We start from the raw sequence: 7,502 nt of genomic DNA, 5'->3' as shown, positions 1-7,502 counted from the left end.
ATGCCCTCACCGGACTGTGTTTGAGAGAATGTTTGATACGTACGGCTAATTACTGGTTGGGGCAAAAATTAGCTTAAATTAATTTGATTGACTAGCTAGTTTTTGCTAACAACTAGTTAAAGACTTGGTTAAAGAATTAGCTCACCCGTTAGTTCTCCTATTTAGATACCTAGAGCTAATCTTAGTTAATTTTTAGCAAGCTACTCATAGCAATTAACTCACGTATCAAACAAGCCCTTATTCCCTGTTAAGGGGCTTAGACAGGCAATGAATCAAAGACGACGAATGTCACTATTATTTTTTGACAAAACGAATGCCACTAATATTTACCATATCTTTTTGTCGGACCCCTCACATGCAGATCGGACCCCAATGCACGTGCTCCACGCCCATCCCTCACATGCGGATCAGACACCACCAGTTCCGATCCCGCATATCCCACCATGCAATGATGCAAAGCAGTAAGCACCCTCTATGTTACCCGCACGGCCAGTTGGCCATCGCAACAAGCAATTATACTTCATCCAAGACCAAGAGTAAGCCAGCTAGCATCTAGCAATGGCGGCGGCGGCCAAGGTCGTCCTGCTCGTGGCTGCTGTCGTGGCCACCGGCAGCTGCACCTGCGCCGCATGGGATCTGAACATTATCCGGATGCCCACGGCGCTCACGATAGAGGCGGCCGCGGCCGCTGATCCACGAGCTGCACCCGGTGCTGGGCTCCGCCGGACACCTGGGCCGGCGCGCCGGCGTGCCGTGCGACAGCTGGCGGCTGGCCGTGGAGGCCTACAACAAGCGCGACTGGAAGACGGTGCCCGCCAACTGCGACGACTACGTCGGCCACTACATGCTTGACCGGCAATATCGCCGGGACTCCCGCGTCGTCGTCGACGAGGCCATCGCGTACGCCGAGGGCCTCAAGGTCGCCGGCAACGGCAAGGAGGTGTGGCCGTGTGGGTGTTCGATATCGACGAGACCTCGCTCTCTAATCTCCCCTACTACGCCAAACACGGCTTTGGGTACGTTCGTACATGTATATAGTTTACATACACACAAGGACGTAAAACTATATAACACGCTACGTGCTAATTGTAACCAACCTGCTAATCAGCATGTTTCATTTCTTGATCACAGTACTAAGCCGTACAACGCGACGAGCTTCAACTAGTACGTACTGGAGGGGAGCGCGCCGGTGCTGCCGGAGACGCTGCGGCTCTTCAAGAAGCTCATCTCGCTCGGCATCAAGCCGGTGTTCCTGACGGGTTGCACCGAGGACCAGAGGGCCATCACCGTCACCAACCTCCGCCGCCAGGGCTACTCCGGCTGGGAGAAGTTGCTGCTCAAGCCCATCGGCTTCAAGGGCACCGCCATCGGCTACAAGTCCGGTGCACGCCAGAAGCTCCAGAACGCGGGTTACGTCATCGTCGGAAACATCGGCGACCAGTGGAGCGACATCCTCGGCACGCCAGAGGGCGCGCGCACCTTCAAGCTGCCCGACCCCATCTACTACATTGGCTAATTAAGCTAGGGCGACAGGCAACGCAACTTCGAGCTGCCCGATCATCCAATGGCTGATCCGTCCATCCTGTTGCAAAGATAGCTTGTTATGAGATGAACTGCTTTTAGATTATTGTTATAATATATGCCCTCCGTGCTTGATGATTAATAATAACTCCATGTTGTCGCCTACTTTGGTTTTCTGTTTGAACTTAATTAGAATCGTACCACTGGTAGAGAATAGAGCTTTACTTCCGGTGGGGAACCCCCTGTAGTCCCGGTTCCCCACCCGGGAGCAAGCATCCGGGACTAAAGGGGTCCTTTAGTCCCGAGTCAGAAACCGGGACTAAAGGAGGACCTTTAGTCCCAGTTCGTATTACCAACCGGGACTAAAGGTGCCTCCTGACATGCCAAGATGGCCGGCACCTTTAGTCTCGGTTGGTAATACGAACCGGGACTAAAGGTTTTATTCCTTTTTTCTTTTCTTTTCAAAATAGGTTTTCGAAGTCGTATTGTACGCTGCTAATTATACATTTATACGCGCGTATAGTATGTTTCGGTTCAAGCACAATGAACGTATTAAATCACACAATTCAAGCATAGAATATATATATATATATATATATATATATATATATATATATATATATGCATGCATCATATATATATTTACATGCATGCATGCATATGTGTATTTTGCATTATATTATTTCATGTGCATATATTACAAAAAGATTGCATTACAGTTGTTGTGATATAACAAGTTTTCTTTCATCCTCGAGCTTGGCTTCCATGGCAGTGTTGGGTTGAAGTAGAACTCGCCATTGGAATCGATGACCTGCTCATTAAAAAATCCGGCTATAGACTCTTGAATTGCTTTGATTTGGTCTTGCCGTATGACCTTTTCCTCCAACCATCGAGTCTACAGGTTTGAATTAAAGGAAAATAAATTAATATATGTATATATATATATATATAAAGACATAATAACACAATCAATAATAATAATTAAATGAATATATAGTATATTTTTAACGTACTTTGAGTCTCTCTGTAGGAGTTCTTTGGGAGACCACCTTGATAAACTTGCAAACATAGTAACCACAGTAGTTGTTCCCCTGTTCCTGCCTCAGACACCACTTTACGAGAAAAAGATTTGTCATCCAATCTGGTGATCCGATGAAAGCTATATGTTTAATTAATAAAGATGATGCGATTCAGGGGACTTACTTTCAAAGGGATTACATTCAGTGGCGCTTTGCATTTTTCCATGTGTTGCTTCTCAATAAAGGTTTTCCAAACACTACCCAATAAAAAATTTGCCACGTCATCAGATATAGTTAATCATCATGTTTGTGTGTATATATAATTGCTAGAGATCCCGAAATTACCTCTGGATAATATCTATCATATCTTGGTAGTCTTGTTGTGGTTTTCTCATCGAGTCATAGATTATCAAGAGACTTTTCACCAGATCGATGTCCATCAATATCCAGTGATTGCTGCATGTGTTTATAGGATATAACGCATAACACTCATTAATTAACTAGAATCAATATATGAGTCATTAAGGATGATCGACATTATTAACACTCACTTGAAGTTATAGGGAAAGAGTATATCCTTCTTGTGGCGTTGGTTCACTAAGAAGTTCATGAGGTTACTCTCTGACTCAGACTTCCAATTAGTCTTTGGAGTAATTGGGTCTTTAAATACTATATAGGGATCAACAAAACCAATTTCATTGCAGCCTTCCTTTCTGAGCTCTGTCATTGTAAATCTACATATATATATAGTACTTGTTAGGATAATTTATATGCATATACACACATATGATGAGTTTAATAATAGATCGAAAGAATTATTACTTACAGGCAATAGCAGCTAATGATAACTTTGTCCAGAGAGGTCAGGTGGCATAGTTGATAAAATTCTGCAAAGTCAACATACATAACATCATCACCACGGAACCAATGTTCGTCTCTAATTCTGACACCAATGTAGAAGTCTCCACCGGTAGACGCCTGCATGTACCACTTGTTTAGCAGGTACATTTGCGTCCCCAGATCAGATAAGGCTTAAGGGTTGTATAGACTCTGGCCTAGTATAATTTTTTTCTTCCAAATATCAACCTCTGCCGCACTCTCAATGTTTCCATCACCAAATATCTGGTAAAGGTCGAGACCAGTCTCATCAATAAATTCACCAAGGTGATCCAAATCGACATCCGGAGGTATGTTTGCCTGATGCATTAATCCTAAATTCGAACCATATTCATTACCAACAACTAGTGGGGGGACTGATTGGTGCGCTTGTTGTCCGAGTTGGGCAACTCCTTTCCCTGCCCGCTTCTTTTTCTGTGCCGCCTCAATTGACTTGGTGAGAGTGCGGTCATAGTCCGATAACGTTGATTTGGACGGCTTACGAGATTCCTGCTGTTGTTGCTGGTAAGAAGCCACCCTTTTTCTTAGAATATCTGGAGCTACGAAGAAGTACGGTTTCTCTGGGTTTCTCCTTGCTTCTTGATTCTTTTTAAGTTTGTCATAGAATCTAGATATATCTTTTTTATATGCATCAGTTCCTTCTTCCTTCTCTTCAGATATTATTTTGGGAATAGCCCTTGGTTTCACGGTGGCTTTCTTTGCAGGCGGGGACTGGTTCTTCGTTTGAGGGGCTGGCCTCTTGCTAGGCTTCTTGGTAGGCGGGGGCGGGGGAGGCGTTGGAGACCTCCTTGGAGGTGGCGGCTGTGGCATTGGAGACCTCCTTGGAGATGGTGTGGATGCAGCCTCGCCTTCCAACACAATGTCATCGTACAGAGCACTATAATGATCTGGCCATTGAACAATTGGATTTAGGTTGGGGGAGGATCTGCTACAAAAAAAGGAATGACATATTATTATGAGCAGATTGTTAATTATTTAAGCTAATACAAATTAATGATGTAGTGTTTTCATCCGCACGTACCTATGGTGAGGTAGTTTAGGAGGAGGTGGAGCCGACATCCCTAGAATGATGATGTAGCGCTTGCGCCATAGAATGAATGTCTTCTCCGCTTCTCCTAGAGTCTTCTCGCCATCACCTCCAGGAATGTCAAGAGGCAAATCACTAAAACCTTTTTCAGCTTTATCTACCGAGATGGTAGCATATCCTTCTTGGATTATATTCCCATGAATCCTTGGTGTCTTGGTTCGGTCGATAGGATTAACAAGACCGATAGCCACCTTGATTGTGGAATTTCCCTTCGGAATGTGTAGCTCACACGTTGTACAAGGTTCAGTGACGTCATCCACAGGGAAGCGCAGTCCTGTGTCCCCTTGATTTGGTATCTCTGTGGAAGCGTAGCTACTTTTCAACTGAACAGATTGGCTAATGTTGATTCTTGGCTCTGATGCCTGCTTGCTTGCACTCACTGCTATTTGCACTTGCCTTCTGATTTCCTCCTGCATTCTCGCTTCAAGGTTTTTTTCCCACTCCTGTGCTTCACGCACCGCTTCCTCCAACCTCTGGAGCCGCTGTGCCTCTTCTTCCTTCTTTCTCTGGAGGCTTCTGTAGGAAGGTCTGTCCTGAGGGAATCCATGCTCCTATGAGACACTTCCTTTGCCTCTAGTTCGGCCACCATGTTCAATAGTCCCGATGGCGTATGTTAGCTCATCCTTCTCTCTGTTGGGCCTGAACGCATCACTAGCGGTAGCTCTCTGAGCATAAAACAATCTTTCTGCTGCTTCTTGTAGTCTTGCGCCATAAACGCACTTCCCTATCTCCTGGTCTAGTGTTCCCCCATGAGCGAAAAACTAATTCTTTGCACGTTCTCCCCACTCGAGTGATTCTAGTCTGATACCCTTGGCAAGAAGGTCTGCTTCCATTTTGTTCCACTTCTTAATGGCAGTCGAGTAGCCACCTGATCCCAAGTTATGGTGGTATGTCTTCTGTTGGGCATTACGTTGGTTCTTTATCACCCGACTCACACCCTCTTCCGAAGTCTTGTACTGTACAAACTCATCCCAATAAGGCCTCTGCTTTGAGATCGGGCCTAGGACAGTAAAATCTGGTGCTATGTTCTTCTTGACATACGTCGTGTATAGGTGTTTCTTCCAAGTCTGAAACTGGGTGGCCATCTTCTTCATTGCCCAATCCCTAACTCGCTCCTTCAATTCATCACCATCAATTATATCATCATAACCATCTGTTTGGAGCGTGAAATGTACCAAGATATCTTTCCAAATTAACGTCTTGTCATGATCGGAGACAAAACTGATATGAGGAGCATTGGTCTTCTTCTTCCATTCACGGGTACTAATCGGAAGCCGGTCCCGTACAAGGTAACCACAGTGGTGCACAAATTTCATTTTATTCGCCCCCCCGGTTCTCCTGTATCCACATTGAACTCCGAGATGATGAAGCGGCCCTCCAATGGCTTTTTGGGACCTCGAACATTTTTACTCTTCGTTGTAGTTGTTGATGTCGATCCAGAGGGCTAAAAAACATAAACATTATTTTTAATGTCATGAGCACACATAAGACATATGATAATATATATAGCTAATAATAAAAAATATATACTTGGCTAATATGTTGTTGCTCATTTTGTTCAAGAGCTAAGTACTGACTCCCGTCATCTGCATCCGCTTGCACGTTATTTTTAGCACCATCATCGCCGGCAACTTGAGTGCCAGTGTTGATCAAATTCATCATCAACTCCTCCTCATCCATGTTTCTCGGGTCAGCCATCTAGCTTCAAAAAACAAAACCAATATATAGTACATCAAATCTTTGCTTACATGCGTAAAATCTACGAACAATATGCATTATTAAATCTTGCCCCTCGGTCACGGACGCAATTCGCCACACTAGGGCGAACTGCGTTGGTACTAGGGCAAATTAGGGCTATACATAAACGGCCGAGGGCGAATTGCGTCGGTGACTAGGGTGAACCATGTCGGTGACATCAACAGCGCGGTTCGCCCTGGTGTGATTGTTTAGCGTTAACGATAACGATAATACGAATGTTGATCGACTAGGCCGCGAGAGAGGGCGGTGTGACAAGAGTGGCGGTGCTCCACTCTGCCGTATATATGTTTGTACACATGGGTGAACGGGGGCGGCGGTGCTCCGCCGTATAAACCCTAAACCCTAGGGCGAACGAGGGCGGCGGTGCTCCGCCGTATACATAGAAACGCATGGCGCTTACATACAAAGTTTTAATCCCATCACACACTATATATTATATGATTAAAGAATCGTTTGAAAAATTTTAAAATTGAATTTGAAAAACTAAAAAATTTAAAGCATAATTTTGGGTCCATATACTATTTTAATTGAAAATATCATCAAGTAAAGGTTGTACATGTCTTCTAGCTCAACAACTTCAATAGAAAGTTCTTAATCTAACTTGAAAGGGTTATGAACTTCATTGCGCTGTATTTCTTTTTGAGACCGGTCACATTATTACCAACTATGTCTACAAATTGATTTCAGGGTGATATACCAACCGTCTTTATAAATCGATTTATGGTGGTAACTTGAAACATCAATTGTAATATCTGTAACTATTTTTAAAGATAAATGGTGACTAGCCACTGTATCGTCGTACGCTTAATTTGCCATTTTCGTTGGTGTCGCTGGATGACACGTGTTAGTTATGCGCACTAATGACAAAGACTACGCTTGTCGTCGTCGTTAAGGAATGGCCTGGTGGCCGACAACAGCCGCTTGTGCACACTCGCGGACGACGAACTTGACATTTGAACAACACAGTACACATCCGCAACAACACAGTACACATCCGCATTGTTCAGATCAAGATCGCATCACGAACAAACTTACCAAAACTTACCAAACCAAGCAGCGGCTGGCGCGCGTGTTGGGCCGGGGCGTGCAGCAGTAGGCGCCACGAGGTCGTCGGCGTGCGGGGTGGCGTGGGGACCACGGACGCGCGCGAGGCGGTGGCGATGACCGGCGTCGGGCAGGGTGGCGGCGGCGTCCTCGGTGTGGCGGGCCGGGTGGCGTGG

General features: G+C 45.1%; 1 pseudogene; it reads left to right on the top strand.

The window, feature by feature from the left end:
* The first annotated feature begins 558 nt into the window (after positions 1 to 558).
* On the top strand, positions 559 to 1,516 carry LOC136518531 (stem 28 kDa glycoprotein-like; annotated as a pseudogene).
* Positions 1,517 to 7,502: the final 5,986 nt, after the last annotated feature.

The sequence above is a fragment of the Miscanthus floridulus genome, chromosome 17 (genome assembly GCF_019320115.1).
Source record: "Miscanthus floridulus cultivar M001 chromosome 17, ASM1932011v1, whole genome shotgun sequence".
Classification (NCBI taxonomy): Eukaryota; Viridiplantae; Streptophyta; class Magnoliopsida; order Poales; family Poaceae; genus Miscanthus; species Miscanthus floridulus.
The sequence above is the reverse complement of the archived record's forward strand: the minus strand, read 5'-3'. Positions and strand labels throughout refer to the sequence as shown.